Source organism: Saimiri boliviensis, chromosome 4 (genome assembly GCF_048565385.1).
Source record: "Saimiri boliviensis isolate mSaiBol1 chromosome 4, mSaiBol1.pri, whole genome shotgun sequence".
Taxonomy (NCBI): Eukaryota; Metazoa; Chordata; class Mammalia; order Primates; family Cebidae; genus Saimiri; species Saimiri boliviensis.
This window is the reverse complement of record NC_133452.1, coordinates 131,960,770-131,980,372: the sequence shown is the minus strand read 5'-3', so window position 1 is coordinate 131,980,372 and position 19,603 is coordinate 131,960,770. Positions and strand designations below refer to the sequence as shown.

General features: G+C 48.1%; 1 protein-coding gene across 2 annotated transcripts in view; it reads left to right on the top strand.

Moving 5' to 3' along the window:
- LOC101033901 (MHC class I polypeptide-related sequence B) overlaps window positions 1–8,327 on the top strand; it is a 49,206-nt gene extending 40,879 nt beyond the window's left edge. For both annotated transcript variants that reach the window (XR_005578878.2, XR_012517369.1), the window contains 2 exons: window positions 1,557–1,695; window positions 7,443–8,327. The gene's annotated coding sequence lies outside the window, so the exon portion shown is untranslated. The remainder of the gene's footprint in view (window positions 1–1,556; window positions 1,696–7,442) is intronic.
- The last annotated feature ends 11,276 nt before the right edge of the window (window positions 8,328–19,603 follow it).

Genomic DNA, 19,603 nt, shown 5'->3' with positions numbered 1-19,603 from the left:
AGAATAGAGCAGGGACATTGCCTCCAATGACATGACCACACCCAGAAGTGAGGTGGCCCTGCCAGGGGCTCCTGGGGCTGCCACTTGTTTTGGGATCTCAGTGTCTGGACAGGGGTGTGGAGAGTAGGCTTGGTGCAAAACATAACCATCACCTGTAAATTATTTTATGCTTCATTAGCTTTTTTGTCATGAAACAAAACAGGCCCCGAAAAGAAAACCTGTCTGAAAATGTTGCCCTTTAATAAAAGGTAAACACCGTTTAACCACCAGAGAGATAGAAGTTTGTCAGCCAGCCCAGGAAACTCCATCATCTGCCCCAGCTCAGTGATAAACTCTTCCCTCCCCGTCATAAAATCACAGCCTGACTTTTATGATCATCACTTCTTTGTTCTATTTTATATTTTCATCATCTAAAATTGTAGTTTAGTTTTACTGTGGTGTATTTTTTTAGTGTTTGTTCTTTTTTTTTCTATATGTTCCTCCTTGAAATTTATATTGTCTGGTTGTGTTTTCCATAGTTTGTGTTTTGCCGGCTGCACCCCGAGGAGTAGTTTAATATGCACCTTTTTAATCTGTGCTTTCTGTAAACTGGTAGTTGGCTGCAGAGATTTGCTTATACTCGGGCTTGATTTTTTCTTGAGTACTTCACTTCATTTATGGCACTGCATTGTATTCTTACATTAGGAGGAAGAACTTATCTATTTTTTTATTTATTTGTTTACTTTTTATTTTTATTTTTACGGTACTCTTAAATTTGGCCATTGCTGTTCAATGGCCAAATCTGTTAATTCATTAAGGGTTACAAAAGAGTTATAGTCTCAGTCTCTCATTCCTTCCTCATTTACTAGTTGAATAACTTCTAAAAGAGGAGATTTACCCTCTTCTACTATTTGTTCACTCAGTAGAAACTTGTTTTTTGAGAGATGAAGCCAAGCATCCACTCAGCTATGACCCAGCAATCGCACTCTTAGTTAAAACCAGGCGAAATGCATGTGTGTTTGCCAAAATACAGGAAAAATTATTCATAGCAGCACAGGTTGTAAAGCCTAGATACAACACGAAGGCCCATCGACAGTGGAGGGACAAGATTATGAGCCACATATAAAGTGGAGCACTTGACGGCCGTGGGAGTGAACAGGCTGTGACCACACACAGCAAGGTGATGAGCCCAACAAAAATGATGAGGCCGATGACAGGAAAACGACATAGGATTCCACTCAGTCAGAACCGCAGAACTAACCTACAGTGTTACAAATCAAGAGAGTGGCTACTGCAGAGTTGGGGGAGGGTGGTTTATGAGTGAGTAGGACTCGGGTGTTTCTTGGAGGCCAGAAATCCTGTTGCTTGATGAAGATGTTGTTTGCCTGAGTTTTCACTTGGTCAAAACCCGCCGCCCACCTGTGATTTGTCCGCCTTCCTCCATGCATGCTGTCCATTCAATTACACATTTCTGGTGTTTTGAAACAATTATCTCCAAGCTAACATAGAATTTCTCCTACTACAAGTCCTTAAAAATGTTGCATTGAAAATACCAGTAAAATTTTTTTTAATTCCAGGAAATAAATGCCCATGACTCAAATATAAAGAGGAGAATCTCCAACAACAGCATTCAGCTTGGGAGCTGACACCAGAACAGCTTTGGAAATGGCTGTCGAGCCAGGAACTAGGAATCAAACCCAAACAGAATCACAGGAGGTGAAGGATGTGAAATGATGCCCCAGTAGTGCCTGAATGAATGAATCATGGGCAGTGGCTCATGGGTTGCCTGGCCAGTCTGGAACTAGGGGAAAATAAAGTTGGAGAATTGGGGAGGTGGAAGAGTGAAGTGTGCACTGACCTCTTTCCATGGGAAGAGCGTGTGAAGATCGAGGTTGCATGTGAATACCCACCAGAGGGTCTCCAAGGGGCTGGGGCTCCCTGTAACCAGGTGGGCGAGATGGCTTGATGGATGATGCCACTCAGCCGCACAGGGCTTGCTCGTAGAATCGCTGCACAAAGTGACCATGGTGGCTGAGGTGGACACTGCATGGGCACAGCAATTGAGTCACCACTCACCAAGGCGGACCTGGCAGCTGCCACTGCTGAGGACCCAGCCTGCCAAAAGCAGCTGTTTCTTTGAACAGAGAAAAAAACAGGCAAGACAGTGTTATGACAGATAAATATGTTATGATAAAACATACTAATAAATATACATGATAAGCATACGTTATGACAAAGTAGTGTTATGACAGATAAATAGGCCACTGCAGCTATAGCGGAGATGTAAACAATCTTGAAATTATTTTTTTAAAAATTATGCCAAAGGAGCCGGGCGCAGTGGCTCAAGCCTGTAATCCCAGCACTTTGGGAGGCCGAGGCGGGTGGATCACGAGGTCAAGAGATCGAGACCATCCTGGTCAACATGGTGAAACCCCGTCTCTACTAAAAATACAAAAAAATTAGCTGGGCATGGTGGTGCGTGCCTGTAATCCCAGCTACTCAGGAGGCTGAGGCAGGAGAATTGCTTGAACCCAGGAGGCGGAGGTTGCGGTGAGCCGAGATCGCGCCATTGCACTCCAGCCTGGGTAACAAAAGCGAAACTCCATCTCCGGGGGGGGGCGGGGGGGGGAAACCTGCCAAAGGAAAATACTTACTACAACGAAGTTAAAACAGTTGTAAAAATTCTATTTCTATTCAGGCATATCGAGATTGTTTCACAGGGAAGTTCTCCTAAACCCTCAAGGAAGCTTATTGGACTTATTTAAAATATTCAAGAGAAAGGGCCAATATATGGAAAGCTAGACAATTCACTTTATTACATATAAATAATGTTCATTCTAAAGCCAGTTAGGGAACAAATAAGAAAGAAACATGCTAGAAAAATCACTATTAATTATTAGATATAAAATAGATGAGAAAAATTGCAGACTGTGTTCATGATGTATCCCAAGAAAGCAAGAATATTTAAACTTTAAATCTTTTAATGCATTTTACCACTTAATTCAATAATTTAAAAAGAGATAATCATATTTCACTAGATCAGAAATCACTGCAGATGAAATTCCACACTACATCTACTCTAAATTTCTTCAGTTTTCTCCACATTTAAGAATTTGTGCCGGGCACGGTGGCTCAAGCCTGTAATCCCAGCACTTTGGGAGGCCAAGGCTAGTGGATTAAGAGGTCAAGAGATCGAGACCATCCTGGTCAACATGGCGAAACCCTGTCTCTACTAAAAATACAAAAAATTAGCGGGGCATGGTGGCGCGTGCCTGTAGTCCCAGCTACTCAGGAGGCTGAGGCAGGAGAATTTCCTGAACCCAGGAGGCTGAGGCTGCAGTGAGCCGAGATCGTGTCATTGCACTCCAGCCTGGGTAACAGGAGCGAAACTCCATCTAAAAAACAACAAAAAAAAAATTCGTGATCAGTGCAACACCGTTCAATCAGCAAAGACAAGGAATCAACCTAGATGTGCATCAACAGTGGACTGGATCAAGAAAATGTGGTACGTGTACACCCTGGTATGCTACCCCGCCACAACAACAAGAATGAAATCATGTCCTTCACAGCAACGTGGGTGGAGCTGGAGACCATTATTCTAAGCAAATGGATGCAGGAACCAAAAGCCAAACCCCACATATTCTCGCCTGTAAGTGGGAGCTGGACATTGCGAACACGTGGACACAAATAAGGGAACAGCTGACACTGGGGCCTACTCTAGAGGGGAGGGTACGAGGAGGGGAGGATTAAAAAACTACCTATCGGGGCGGGGCGCGGTGGCTCAAGCCTGTAATCCCAGCACTTTGGGAGGCCGAGGCGGGTGGATCACGAGGTCAAGAGATCGAGACCATCCTGGTCAACATGGTGAAACCCCGTCTCTACTAAAAATACAAAAATTAGCTGAGCATGGTGGCACGTGCCTGTAATCCCAGCTACTCAGGAGGCTGAGGCAGGAGAATTGCCTGAACCCAGGAGGCGGAGGTTGCGGTGAGCTGAGATCACGCCATTGCACTCCAGCCTGGGTAACAAGAGCGAAACTCCGTCTCAAAAAAAAAAAAAAAAAAAACTACCTATCGGGTATTGTGCTAATTACCTGAGTAACAAAATTATCTGCACACCAAACACCCATGATACACAATTTACCCATGTAACAAACCTGAATGTGTATCCCTTGAACCTAAAACAAAAGTCAAAAAGACAAAAGAAAAAAAGAATTCCTGATCAGACTGAGCCCACCTAAATAACCCAGGATAATCTCCCTCTCAGTGTTCACATATCTGCAGTTCCTTAACCATATCTGCAGTTCCTTTGTTATGTAAGAACATGTAACCAAAGGTTCCGGAGCTTAGGGTTTGAACATATTTGTGGGGTCATTATTCTGCCTACTAGAATGATACAGTGGCTGAATGAGGTTTAACATTAGTCTAATAAAACTCCTAGAAGATGAAAGGAGAGTGACGAAAAGGAGGTATTCCACAACGAGGTGATGGCAAACGATTAAGTAAAGGTCTACGCAGCCCCGTGAATGAAAGGAGATCCACATCGGCTCAGACTGCACTGGAACTCCAGACAGTAAAGACAAACAGTGGTCTTGAAAGCAGCCATGGAAGAAACACAGGTCGTTTAAAATGCATCTGGACTGGAACGTAGCTGACATCTCTCCCTGTCAGGCACAGTAGCCAGAAGAGACATCAGCATTCACCAGCTGAGGAAAAACCCAACGTCAAACCGGGAATTTGTGGCTGGCAAACCCACCTTTCAACAAAAAAACAAAAGTCCAGACACAGGGGTTCACATCTGTAATCCCAGCACTTTGGGAGGCCGAGGCAGGCAGATCACTTGAGGTCAGGGGTTTGAGACCAGAGTGGCCAAGATGGCGACACTCTGTCTCTACTTAAAATACAAAAGTTTCCTGGGTATGGTGGCAGGCTCGTGTAATGCCAGCTCCTCGGGAGGCTGAGGCAGAAGAATCACTTGAACCCGGGAGGCCGAGGTCGCAGTGAGCAGAGATGGCTCCACTGCATTCCAGCCTGGGCTGCAGAGCAAGACTCCATCTCAAAAACAAAAACAAAGCAAAAAAAGAATCAAACAAAGACTTTTTACGTAAATAAAACTGTTGGTTTTTCAGCAAAATACTTCCTCTACAAATATTTAGTATGTCACTAAGGTATATTTAAAAAGAAATAAAGACTGGCGCGGTGGCTCACGCCTGTAATCTCACCACTTCTAGAGGCTGAGGCAGTTGGATCTCCTGAGGTCAGGAGTTGGAGACCAGCCTGACCAACATGGAGAAACCCCTTCTCTACTAAAAATACAAAAAATTAGCTGGGCGTGGTGGCATATGCCTGTCATCTCAGCTATTCGGGAGACTGAGGTAGGAGAATCCTTTGAACCCAGGAGGCAGAGGTTGCAGTCAGCTGAGATCATGCCATTGCACTCCAGCTTGGGCAACAAGAGCAAAACTCCCTCTCGAAGAAAATAAAAAAGGGAAGAAAGAAAGACCAAAAAATGAAAGGAAAGAAGAAAAACAGAAAAATTCATTGGTAATCATAGATATATGGAAATTAATACCATTATTATAAAATATTAATAATATAGACTTCAAAGGAAATAAATCATGTCAAACACTTAACTTGTTATGTTGCACTTTGCTTATCCATCTTCCCACCTCCATCCAGGCTGTGCCATCCATGAGGTCCAAGGAAGTTTCATTCTTTTTTCTGAGACTGCTACATAGAGAACAGGACCCAGAATAAGACAGGTGCTTGATGAATCTTTACCAAACGAATGCATTTCCTGGAAATAATTAGCAGACCGGGAATTGGGATGCATATGCACAACTCAAAAGCAGCTGAGGGAACTGACATCAGAGAACGTGGTGGCACAGGGAGCTCCAAGGGCCACTACTCTACAGAGACAGTGTGCTCATCAAACATCAGCACACACACAGAAATATGAGAGCTTTTAAAGCCCAGATTCCCGGACTGCAAGTAGGGCTGTGGAGGTCCCACAGGGTTGTGGGGTGTCCCTTATGCTGTGCTGAGGTGCAGGATCCAAGCAGTAAAGAGACAGGACACTGAAGAACTGGTGAAGAGCATCTGGACTCGGGGGGCCACACCACCTGTGAGCGGAGATCAGCGGCAGCAGCGTCCAAATGCCCAAGAGTATCTGTATTTATTAGACACAAGCAGGGGGCAGGGTCGTGAGTGAGGTCATCATCTATAGGCTTAGTGATAGGGCATACATAATCACGTGGGTCACAAGCGAGGGGGCCACCCCATTATGTCACCTGGGCAGAGAGGTGGGCCGTGCACAGCAGGAGGCTGTACCATTCGCAGCAGTAGAGGGTCGTGTACAGAAAAGGGGTCCACCCCCACTAGGTCACCAAGGCACAGAGGTAGGCTGTGTGCAACAGGTGGCGTGCACAACACTTCTTTTTTTTTTTCCCCCCCACCCCGGTGTTTCAAATATTTATTTATTTTACTTATTTATTTATTTTTTTTTTTTTTGAGATGGAGTTTCGCTCTTGTTACCCAGGCTGGAGTGCAATGGCGCGATCTCGGCTCACCGCAACCTCCACCTCCAGGGTTCAGGCAATTCTCCTGCCTCAGCCTTCTGAATATCAAATATTTACTTTAGGTAGTAAAGGCTTTTATTGTTCTGAACCCTGATTACAAGTCACATGATTAAGAACAACGAATAGGGCCGGGCGCGGTGGCTCAAGCCTGTAATCCCAGCACTTTGGGAGGCCGAGGTGGGTGGATCATGAGGTCAAGAGATCGAGACCATCCTGGTCAACATGGTGAAACCCCGTCTCCACTAAAAATACAAAAAGTTAGCTGGGCATGGTGGTGCGTGCCTGTAGTCCCAGCTACTCAGGAGGCTGAGACAGGAGAATTGCCTGAACCCAGGAGGCGGAGGTTGCGGTGCGCCGAGATCGCGCCATTGCACTCCAGCCTGGGTAACAAGAGCGAAACTCCGTCTCAAAAAAAAAAAAAAAAAAGAACAACGAATAAAGGAGATTCAAGAGCATGTTAAAGAAACTACAGCACCTTACAAATATCCCAGAAAGGTAGGTCTCCTAATTATGATGGATATTTGCTCAGTGTTATGGAAAATTTCAACTGTTTATTTTTACCTTTTAATGACTATTTTCTTCACTCATGTTACATACCACATGTCCCAAACTGAACTGATGACATATGGGTAAGAATCAGAATCTTTGAGATAAAAATGAAACCCTAAACCTATTTTGTTTGGTCCTTTGGACTTGCAGTAAATATTTAATATCAAGACAAATTTCCTCAACAATACCCTTTTCCCTTCTTTGGTTGTTACCCAAAACCCATTCCAATGAGTATTCTAATTCTTTCACCTAGAATTCATAACTGAACTGCTATGTAATTGGCTTTATGTAAAGACAAAAATTGCCAGGCTAATTTTCTTCCCCTTGATGCCAACAGGTAGAATTTATTCAAGAGCCGCCAAAGACTATCAGTGGGAAGACAAAAAGAAATGAACTGAGGAAGAAAGAATGTTTCTATGAATTTGCCTATTCTTTGTAAGTGAAATCACATATTTGTCCTTTGGTTTCTGGCTTATTTCACTGATCATAATGTTTTCAAGATTCATCTGTGTCGTGGCATGTGTCAGAATTTTACTCATTTTAAGGCTGAGTAATAGTCCATGCGTATATACCATATTTCTGAATCCATTCATCCATTTATGGACACTTGGCTTGCTTCCACCTTTCGGCTATTGAAAACAATGCTGCTATGAGCCCGAGTGTACAAATATCTGTTTGAGAACCTGAGTATCTGCTTTCAGTTCTTTTGGTTACATGATCAGAAGTGGAAATGCTGGATCATATGGTAATCCCATTGCTACGTTCTTGAGGAATCACTATACCGTTTTCCATGGTGGCTGCAACATTGTACATTCCCACCAGCAGTGTACAAGGATTTCAGTGTCTCCACCTCCTCACTGACAGTCAGCCTAGTGAAGCTCAGCATGTTTCATGAGTCTATTAGCCATTTGTGTTTCTTCTTTAGTGAATTGTCTCTTCATGTCCATTACCCATTTTTGAATAGGGTTTTTTTTTTAATTGATAAGTCGTAGTTTGTATGTATTTTGGATACTAATTCTTCATCAGATATGTGACTGGGATCAGGAAAGAGACACAAAGTGGATGCCAAAAGCGCACGCAAAAAGAATTGAAAGCAGGAACTCAAACAGATACTTGTACACGCGGCTCGCAGCAGCATCATTCTCAATAGCCAAAAGGTGGAACTCCTCCCATTCTGTGCATTTTCTTTCCACTCTTTTAATAACGCCTTTTGATGCAAAAGGTTTTTAAATTTTGATGAAATCTCATTTACCATTTTTCTTCAATTGCTTGTGCTTTGGGTCATCCAGCCAAGAAACTAGTACTGAATCAAATGTCCACAAGACTTTCCTCAATGTTTTCTTACAAGCCTTTTACAGGTTTGACTCTTAAGTTTAATTGTTTGATCCATTCTGAGTCAATTGTTGAGTATGATGTAGGGAAGACTATGAATTTTGTCCAACACGATTCTTTCACATGCGGATATCCAGTCTCGCTCTGTGGCCCAGACTGGAGTTCAGTGGTGCAATCTTGGCTACTGCCACCTCCACCTCCCTGGTTCAAGCAACTCTCCTGCCTCAGCCTCCCGATTAGCTGGGACTACAGATGGGAGCCACCATGCCCGGCTAATTTTCTGTATTTTTAGTAGAGGCCTGGCTAATTTTTTGTGTTTTCAGTAGAGACGGGGTTTCACTGTGTTAGCCAGATGGTCTCGATCTCCTGACCTCGTGATCTGCCTACCTCAGCCTCCCAAAGTGCTGGGAGTACAGGCGTGAGCCACCATGCCCAGCCAAAAGATGTTATTCTTTTTTTTCTTTTTATTTTTTGGAGACGGAGTTTCACTCTTGTTACCCAGGCTGGAGTGCAATGGCGCCATCTCGGCTTACCACAACCTCCGCCTCCTGGTTTCAAGCAATTCTCCTACCTCAGCCTCCTGAGTAGCTGGGATTACAGCACACGCCATCATGCCCAGCTAATTTTTTGTATTTTTAGTTGAGACAGGGTTTCACCATGTTGACCAGGATGGTCTCGATCTCTTGACCTTGTGATCCACCCGCCTCAGCCTCCCAAAGTGCTGAGATTACAGGCTTGAGCCACCATACCCAGCCAAAAGATGTTATTCTTAAGAGGTGGAGGGTCATGCTACGGACAAATGGTTAGGAATTAGGGTCATGCTGTTGACTAATGATTTTCAGTCATTTCAGAAAAACTGTATAAATATAATTTATGGGTTGGGTGTGGTGGCTCACACACTTTTGTAAGCCAAGATGGATGGAACACTTGAGACCAGGAGTTCAAGACCAGCCTGACCAACATGGTAAGACCCCATCTCTACTAAAAACAGAAAAATTAGCCAGATGTGGTGGCATGTGCCTGTAATCCCAGCTACTTGGAAGGCTGAGGCGAGAATCGCTTGAGCTGGGAGGTGGAGGTTGCACTGAGCCAAGATTGCACCAAGCCTGGGCGACCGAGCAAGACTCTGTCTCAAAAAAAAAAAAAAAAAAAAAAAAAAAAAAAAAAAAACCATAATTTATTACATACATTAGCTCTAGGGGTGACCATTATATTCTTTCAACCTTTAAGACTGAAACTTTTTACAGTAATTTGGAGAAAATTTAAAAGATAATAATACAGAGTCACAAGAGAAATGTTCACAACATCATGTTGAATAAAAATTAAGCCTCAAGAATATCTGTATGAGAACGTGGCAGTGTATGTGGGCTCTGGGTGTGAGTGTCATTGTGTGGAGAGTATCTGTGTAAGAACATGTCGATGTGTCTGGCAGTATCTTTGTTTCTGTGCTGGGGTGTGTGAGTCTGTGTGTGCATCCATTCATTCATTCACTCAGCAAACATAACAATCAGGGATGGCGGGGCGCCACGGCTCATGCCTGTAACCCTAGCACTTTGGGAGGCCAAGGTAGGTGGATCACCTGAGGTCAGAAATTCAAGACCAACCTGGCCATCACAGTGAAACCGCACCTTAAAAAAAAAAAAGGCCGGACGCGGTGGCTCAAGCCTGTAATCCCAGCACTTTGGGAGGCCGAGGCGGGTGGATCACGAGGTCGAGAGATCGAGACCATCCTGGTCAACATGGTGAAACCCCGTCTCTACTAAAAATACAAAAACTTAGCTGGGCATGGTGGCACATGCCTGTAATCCCAGCTACTCAGGAGGCTGAGGTAGGAGAATTGCCTGAACCCAGGAGGCAGAGGTTGCAGTGAGCCGGGATCGCGCCATTGCACTCCAGCCTGGGTAACAAGAGTGAAACTCCGTCTCAAAAAAAAAAAAAAAAGTAAAAAAAAAAAAAAAAAACAAATCAGGCACTATTCAAGACAACAGAAATACATCTGCAATTAAAATATTTGTCCTGGCCAGGTGCGGTGGCTCATGCCTATAATCCCAGCATTTTGGGAGACTGAGGCGGGCAAATCACCTGTTCAACATGGTGAAACCCTGTCTCTACTAAAATACTAAATTAACCAGGCGTGGTGGCAGGCGCCTGTAATCCCTGCTGTTCAGGCCGCTGAGGCAGGATCGCTCGAACTCAGGGAGAGGAGAAGTTTGCAGTGAGCCAAGATCCTGCCACTGCACTCCAATCTGGGAGATAGAGCAAGATTCCATCTCAAAAACAAAAATTAAAAACAATAAAATAAAATCTTTGTCCTTGTCCACATAAAGCTTGTATTCTGGGAAAGAGAGAGAGAGAGAGAGAGAGAGAGACAGAGACAGAGACAGAGACTATAAGCAATTAAATATATTTTTAAATGTTAGTGAAAGAGTTGTGAACAGGGCCGGGCGCGGTGGCTTAAGCCTGTAATCCCAGCACTTTGGGAGGCCGAGGCGGGCGGATCACAAGGTCAAGAGATTGAGACCATCCTGGTCAACATGGTGAAACCCCGTCTCTACTAAAAATAAAAAAAATTAGCTGGGCATGGTGGCGCGTACCTGTAATCCCAGCTACTCAGGAGGCTGAGGCAGGAGAATTGCCTGAACCCAGGAGGCGGAGGTTGCGGTGAGCCGAGACCACGCCATTGCACTCCATCCTGGGTAACAAGAGCGAAACTCCGTCTCACACACACACACACAAAAAAAAAAAAAAAAAAAAAAAAAAAAAAAAAAAAAAGAGTTGTGAACAACGTGAAGCAGAGTGAAGAAGGGCTGTCAATGCCACAGGAGGTGAGCCTTCCAGGAAGGGCCTCTGGTGGGACCCCCAGGAGAAACTCCTGGAAATGAGTTTCCAGGCAGGGGAGCAGCCATACAGAGGCTCTGAGGTGTGGGCACCTGGGCATCTGGAGGAACGACCTGAGGAAGGCCTGAGTCTGGACCCCGTTGCACCTCCATGTGTGGGTAAATTGGGGCCACTGGGGAGCGCTTTACCAATTAGAGGGACTTTTCATGTACCATGTTTTCTTTTGTTTTTGAGACAGGGTCTGGCTCTGTGGCCCAGGCTGGAGTGCCGTGGTAGATGCGACCTAGGCTCATTGCAACCTCCACCTCCTGGGCTCAAGCAGTCCTCCCACCTCAGCCTCCTGTGTAGCTGGGAGTACAGATGTGTGCTACCAGGCTCAGCTAATTTTTGGTTTTTGGTTGTGTGTGTGTGTGTGTGTGTGTGTGTGTGTGTGTTAGAGACAGAGTTTTACCATGTTGCCCAGGCTGGTCTTCAAGTCCTGGGCTCAAGCAATCCACCAGCTTTAGCCTTCCAAAGTGCTGAGATTACAGGTGTGAGCCACCACACGCACCCCAGGTTAACATGTTTTAAAAAGAACCTTTGGCTGGGCACAATGACTCATACCTGTAATCCCACCACTTCAGGAAGCTGAGGTGGGTGGATTACCTGAGGTCAGGAATTTGAGACCATCCTGGCCAATATGGTGAAACCCCATCTCTACCAAAAAATACAAAAATTAGCTGGGCGTGGTGGCCCTCACCTGTAGTCCCAGCTACTTGGGAGGCTGAGGCAGGAGAATTGCTTGAACCAAGGAGGTAGAGACTGCAGTGAGCCGAGATTGCACTCCTGCACTCTAGCCTGGCACCTGGCAACAGAGCGAGACTGTCTCAAAAAAAAAAAAAAAAAAAAAAAAAAACCTGGACATGGTGACAGGTGCCTGTAATTCCAGCTACTTGGGAGACTGAGGAAGGAGAATGGCTTGAACCCAGGAGGTGGAGGTTGCGGTGAGCCGAGATCGCGCCATTGCACTCCAGCCTGGGTAACAAGAGTGAAACTCTGTCTCAAAAAAAAAAAAAAAAAAAAAAAAGATATTCCAGAGAGTATACAGAGAAAATTTTCCTCCCTTCCCAGACCTCCTGTGCCCAGATTCCCTCCCAGAGATGAGCACATTTCCAACGTCTCATGTGCCCTTCTTGAGATAGTTATGCACATGTTACTGTCGCTGCATCAAGAAGTGTTAAAGGATCTTTGGGGTGTTGCTTTTCTGGCCAGAAACCTGTGGTCTTTGCTGGAGTTCTTGTCCTACCTCCAGATAGGCAGACAAGTGGAGGGTGAGCATGACAAAGAGGAGCTTTACTGAGTGTCAGAACAGCTCCGAGGAGCCTGGCAGTGGGGAGTTCTCTCTGTAGGCAGGTGCCCTTTCCAGTGTTCAGCTCTCAGCAGAGCGGGTTGCTGCTCTCTGCAGCTGACCATCCTGTCGGCCCTCCATCCTCTACCCTGCTCTAGCTGAGCCTGGGGCTTTTATGTACCTCAGAGGGAAGGAAGTGTGTGCCCATTGGTCCATGGGCAGCGATGGGCAGCCGGAAAAGGCACGAGTCCCTACTGCAGTCCTTGAATCTGGCACCCGAGCCCCGAGCCTTCAGGCTCTCCGGCCGGCACCAAGAGCACTAAGAAATCCAGGCGCATGGCGGTGGCGACCTTGGAGGCTGCAGCACCTGGAGAGCTCCCATCCTGCCAACTCGGGAGGGGCGGGGCTCCCACCTGTCCCTGGCTCTGCAGAGTGTGCAGCCCCGACGGTACCCCTTCTCTGCGTCTCCCCTCAGCGGCAGAGGCTGAGGTGCAAGTGGTACGGTGGCCCCTGCCAAATGCACAAACGAACCCGACGCTCCTGGCCGATCCCGCGAGTCCCGGCGGCACCTTTGGGGGGTGCTTGTGGGCTCCCAGGACACGGTGGGAGCAAGGTCAAGGCTGCGGCGGAGCCTCCGGGCCTGGGAGTGGGTCCTGCCCGGCTCTGCGAGGGTGGGGGTGGCACAGTCGGCTGCCTTGGGGACAAGGGCACAGAGGATCCACTGAGGCTCCCACACCCTCTCCTGCTGGCCCGTCGGCCTCCTTGCATCCTGGGACGGGGCTCCAGGCCCTCGCCGGCCTGGTCTGGATTCCGGAACAGGGGTGACATCGCCGAAAGCTACCCCTGCGGCCCCGGCGCTCAGGGGCCAGCCAGGGCTCCCCCTTGCCAGGGAGGCGCTGCCAGGGAGGCGCCTCCGGAAGCGGATCGCGAACCCAGGACCCGGCTGCCAGGAGTGCCAGGTCACCCCGACGCCGGATGGATCCTGGGGACGCAGCCTCGGGCAGCCCCTCACTACACTTTCAGCCCAGCCCCAGGATCCTGGCGCCCTAGGCAGGGCGGGCGCGGCGCCACTCCCGCTTCCCATCCTCGGCCCCTGAAGCGCGGCCACCGCTCCACGTTCCGGGCCAGCCCCCGCGCTCAGCGCACGCGCGGCACCGCCCTGCGCCCCGCTCTGCCGCCGGCCTCGGCGGCGACTGCGCAGCTCCCCCCGCGGGCGGCCGGGCCCCGCCGAACCTCAGCTGCTCCCAGGACGCCATGTCCCGGGACCCTTTGCATCGGCGTCCGCACCCGACAACCCCGGCCCGCGCCGCACCCACCGCAGCCGGCACCGCTTTGTACGCCCTTTGCTGCCGTCGGAAGGAGCACCGAAAAAACGAAAGACAGAAAGTAGGAGAAAATGTTTCTGCCGCTCACGCCTGTAATCCTAGCACTTTGGAAGGCCGAGGTGGGTGGATCACCTGATGTCAGGAGTTCAAGACCAGCCTGGCCATCATGGAGACACCCCACATTAAAAAAAAAAAAAAAAAAAAAAAAAAAAAAAAAAAAAAAGCCGGGCGCGGTGGCTCAAGCCTGTAATCCCAGCACTTTGGGAGGCCGAGGCGGGTGGATCACGAGGTCAAGAGATCGAGACCATCCTGGTCAACATGGTGAAACCCCGTCTCTACGAAAAATACAAAAAATTATCTGGGCATGGTGGCGTGTGCCTGTAATCCCAGCTACTCAGGAGGCTGAGACAGGAGAATTGCCTGAACCCAGGAGGCGGAGGTTGCGGTGAGCCGAGATCGCGCCATTGCATTCCAGCCTGGGTAACAAGAGTGAAACTCCGTCTCAAAAAAAAAAAAAAAAGATAAAATACCAACATTTCAGAGAAAATGAAAGTCGCAAAGTTATCGCAGTCTCGAGTCACTGTCAAAACTTTGGTGAGGAATCTTCCAGGTTTTCCCACACCTAAAATACATATTAACATTATGTAAGTGATACTAGTGACACTTTCACCCAGGCTGGAGTGCAGTGGGATAATCTCAGCTCACTGCAACCTCTGTATCACGGTTTCAAGTGATTCTCCTGTCTCAGAATCCGCAGTAGCTGGGACTACAGGCGCCTGCCACCACACTTAGGTAATTTTTGTATTTTCAATAGAGACGGAGCTTCACCACGTTGGCCAGGCTGCTCTCAAACTCCTGACCTCAGGTGATCCACCTGCCTTGGCCTCCCAAACTGCTGCAATTACAGGCGTCAGCCATCTAACCTTTTCGAAAAGGTTGAAAGCATGCTGGGCACATCTTTTCACAGCAGTACTTACCATGGATCTTACTCTTTTTAATGACTGCATAGAATTTTGTCATGTAGCTGTTCTTTGGGAGACGATTGAAATATGCTTTAACAACAGGGCGCTGTGGTTTACGCCTGTCACCCCAGCATTTTGGGAGGCCAAGGCGGGGAGGATCGTGAGTAGGGAGGATCACTTGGAGTTCGAGACCAGCATGGCAAATATGGTGAAACCTGTCTCTACTAAAAAGACAAAAATGAGCCAAGTGTGGTGGCGGGCGCTTGTAGTCTCATCTCCTCTGGAAACCGAAGCAGGAGAATAGCTTGAACCTGGGAGGCAGAGGTTGCAGTGAGCCGAGACCGCCCCATTGCACTCCAGCCTGGGTGACAGACTGAAACTCCGTCTCAAAAATAAAAATAAAAGTATTATCCCCCTTGAGATTTGTACTTTATGTAAAACAATGCAAAACAAAAACCCTGTTCTTGGGACCGGGAGACACACCCTGACACATCTGGAGGAAGAGGGTCATGCTGTCTGCCACTCACCCTCGCAGGCCCTAAATAACAATAATAGCCGTGGATTTACAGACTGAGAGAGAGAGAAATCTACGGCAAAAATGTTCAGAAGTAAAACTAGACAAATGGCAAAATTAAGAGAAATAATAAAACTACGTATTTTAAATTTTAATCTCTCCTTTACTTCTTCTCTCTCCTTTTCTTCCTATCTCTTCCCTCCTTTCTTCAACACGCCCCACCCCCCCCCCATCCTTCCCTCCTTTTTCCACTCCCTGCCCTTGAACCCGGTGTATTCCAGCCTCGAGGCCAACACACGTGACCGCGTCCGCCTGGGCAGGTCAGGGAAGGGACGCGAGGCGGCGCTGTCTCCGCCTTCTGTGAGCCGAGCGCCCTGGGCCCCGCGGGTCTTGTATCGTTTCACTGAAGGTCACTCCGGTCTTTGATGGAGGGTGTAAATTAGGACCCTCACTGAAGGGGCGAGACCCTGAGGGGCTTTTTCCTGGCCCCTTAGTTGTGGGTTTCCCTGCGGGCGGTGGAGCGTTTGTTCTGTTCCATCAGAACAAACCCAAGGCGGGCGCCGCCTTCCTGGGGTGACAGGGCAGCAGGAAGCGTTTTCGGAATGTAGAATCCGTGGGCGGCCGGTGGGAAGGTCTGAGGCACATTTCCCTACTGACCCGGGTCCGAATCCACTGCGGTGCTGTTTCGAGCGAGTGAGATTCCAGATCGCACTCCACCCCGGACTCGGAATTCCTACTTCGGAGTCTGCATTTTACAGCGACAGGTGTGAATGCCCCAAAGCCTGAGACCAGAAGCCTAAAGGCTCGGCCCTCCCCAGCCCAGAGCTCCGTTATTTCGTTTCTTTCTTGCTTTGCTTTTTTTTTTTTTTTTTTTTTTTTTTTTGACGGAGTCTTGCTCTGTAGCCCACGATGGAGTGCAGTGGCACGATCTCGTCCCACTGCAACCTCCGCCTCCCGGATTCAAGTGATTGGCCTGCCTCAGACCCCCGAGTAGCTGGCACCACAGGCGCCCGCCACCACTTCTGACTAATTTGCGTCTTTTTAGTAAAGATGAGGTTTCATCACGTCTGCCAGGGTGGTCTCGAACTCCTGACTTCGTGATCCGCCCGCCTCGACCTCCCAAACAGCTGAAATTACAGGTGTAAGCCGCCACGCCGGGCCTATTCCGTTTCTGTATTAGTAAGCATTTGTCATTCTCCGTAGACCGGGGCGGGGCGAAAAGCGATCCCGCTACTCGCAGTGAACTCTCAGCGGAAATATTCAAAACTCCTGCGGGCGCCAAGTGCAGCCCGGCCCTGGGTTTTGTGAGCCAACACCCTGGGCCGTTTCTCTTTCTTTTCCGGACCTCTCTCTTGAGCCGCCATGGCGCCTAAAGTCGGCGAGGAGGAAGTCGCCTCTGTGCTCGTGAGTCCGGGGATCTAAGCTGGGTGCTAAGGGAGAAAAGGTAGTTGATGGGGCAGAGCAGAAGGGGCTGGAGGTGGGGTGGAGGGGACTAGAGGTGACAGAAGACCTGGGAGGCTTGGTGGGGGAGGAGATGCCAGGCCTGGCTGCTGAGAAACTTCCCTGGAACTCCAGACCATCTCGGCCTCCCCTGGCCCTGGAGAGGACTGGCTTTATGTCTCGCCGCAACCACTTCTAAATGCCTTGGAACAAACCTTGCATATTTATTATTATTATTGAACTGTGAAAAGTCTTTTGGGGGTGAGCTGAATGAGACCTTTTGCTGGAGCTGGCCCACGGAGGAAGTCCTGGAGGGAGCCTAGACACGGAGGAGGGAAGGGCTTGGGACCTGCCTCAGGAGAACTGGGTCCATCTCCCTCTCTGCCTCTCACTAGGCTAATGGTTTTTAGCAGTGAAAATAGTCTCCCTAAGGTGGAGACAGGACCCCAGTCCCCACTGTGCTCAATAATTTATGAGGATCAAAATAAATTATTAGTGAATATGGATGGGAAAACTGAGAAATTATTAAAATTCTTAAATACATTCCATTTTCATCTACAGAAAAGTGTAGGCTAGGGATCATAGGCTCATCGTAATGACAGGTATAGTTCAACTCAAAAAGATGTTTGTGAGCCTGACAGAGAGGAAATGGACACAGTTCCTGATCCTGGAGGGTTCATAATCTAATGGGGGAGGGTAGAAAATGGCAGATGACAGCTGGGTGTGCTGGCGCTCGCTTGTAGTCCCAGCTACTCGGAAGGCTGTGGTGGGAGGATTGCTTGAGCCAAGGCATTGGAGGCTGCAGTGGGCTATAATCACGCCACTGCACTCCACCTGGGTGACAGAGCAAGACTCTTCTCTTAAAAAGAAAAAAGAGCCGGGCGCGGTGGCTCAAGCCTGTAATCCCAGCACTTTGGGAGGCCGAGGCGGGTGGATCACGAGGTCGACAGATCGAGACCATCCTGGTCAACATGGTGAAACACCATCTCTACTAAAAATACAAAAAAAGTAGCTGGGCGTGGTGGCGCGTGCCTGTAATCCCAGCTACTCAGAAGGCTGAAGCAGGAGAATTGCCTGAACCCAGGAGGCAGAGGTTGCGGTGAGCCGAGATCGCGCCATTGCACTCCAGCCTGGGTAACAAGAGCGTAACTTCTTCTCAAAAAAAAAAAAAAGAAAGAAAGAAAAAAGAAAAGAAAGAAAAGGTTGAACACAGGGCACCATCTGTACCATGAGGAAGGTTGAAACCAGGGCCTAGATGAGGAGTTCCAAAGCTTGACTACACTTCGGAATCACCTGGGGAACTTTAAAAGATACTAAGGCTTAGGTCCAACCTAGGTTTACTGATTTAACTGGTTTGGACTGTGGCCTGGAAACATGGGTATTAAAAACTCTCCATGTGGTTCTATACAGTGGCTCGGTTTGAAGACCACTGGCTAAATGTCCCAAAGACTAAGAGATGTGCGCTGGGGACAAGGCAATTCTCTTAGTAGAAAGAGGCTTTCCGGACAGCATTATTATTACTGAGAATTGAGAATTCATTTTCACATAATTTATCCTTTTGCAATGTACAGCTCAGTGGCTTTTAGCATCATCACAAGGTTGTGCCACCATCACAACCATCTACTTGAAAAATTTTTCTTCTTCTGTTTTTTTTTTTTTTTTTTTTTTTTTTTTTTTTTTTTTTAAGGCTAGTCAAGTGAAACAGTGCGAGTGAGTAAGAAACAAAGACATCCATAACTGGTTGTGATCAATTCTTGTAAATACCACTCCACTCAGACCAGCTTCATTGGGAAGATTTTGAGGATACGGTTCGCTCTGACGGGTTCTAAGGCAGAGGTGACAGTGACCTGGAAGAGGGATGTGGCTTAGGCAGTGGCATCCTGGTGGGATAAGGTGAGGTGATCCCAGAGCCCACTTTTACTGCAACCCTGGGGAGATGTCACCAGAGAAATGGGGACCGTGCCAGACAGCAGGTTTTGGCAGCTGTGGTTTCCATGGTGGAGTGGAAGCATCATGTGTAACATTTCAGCAAATGTGACGCTGTGCTGGTTTGGAGCACTCTGGTTACAACTGGGGCAGGCACAGGGTTTAGGAAGCCGGTGCAGTCATCCAGGCTGGAGGGAGGGAAAAGCCTAGACTAAGGGAGTGGCTGTGGGATTGAAAGAGGGTTGGAGGAGCTGACTTTGACTCCTGGAGATGAAGGGGAAAGAGGAAATCAGAAGGGACCAAGGATGCTGATGCTCTTAAGAGAAACGGAGTGATGTGGTGGGAGACGTGTAGAGGGTCCTTGTGGACCTGTCACATTGGAGGGGACTATGGTCCTGGAGGTGCAGATGTCCTAAGACAGGCTGGAAAAGGGAGTCTGGAGAGAGTTTGGTGTTGTCGTGAACCCTGGAGAGCCGCGTCCTTGGCCTGTGATCAGCCAGGGACTGAATAGAGAGGCGGCCTTGCCCCTCTCTATCAGACACTTAGAGGATATTAGGGGGTGATTGCCGACCTGGCTTCGAGTCGAAGGGAGAAGGAGATTCAACAGCTGAAACGTCTAAGTTTGTCGTCTGAGCGGTTCTCCTGGGGCAGGTGCTTCTGAGAGGCAGAGGTGGCTGAGATCTGGAAACAAGTCTGCAAATCTGCTCACTGCTGTCATTGTCAGTAACGCTGTCCGCGGCTGAGGGAGTGTGTTGGGAAAATAATCAGGCGTTGTTCCTCCTGGAAGGAACAAGCCAGGGAGAGCCGGCCTGATGGGGCGACCGGCGAAAGGGG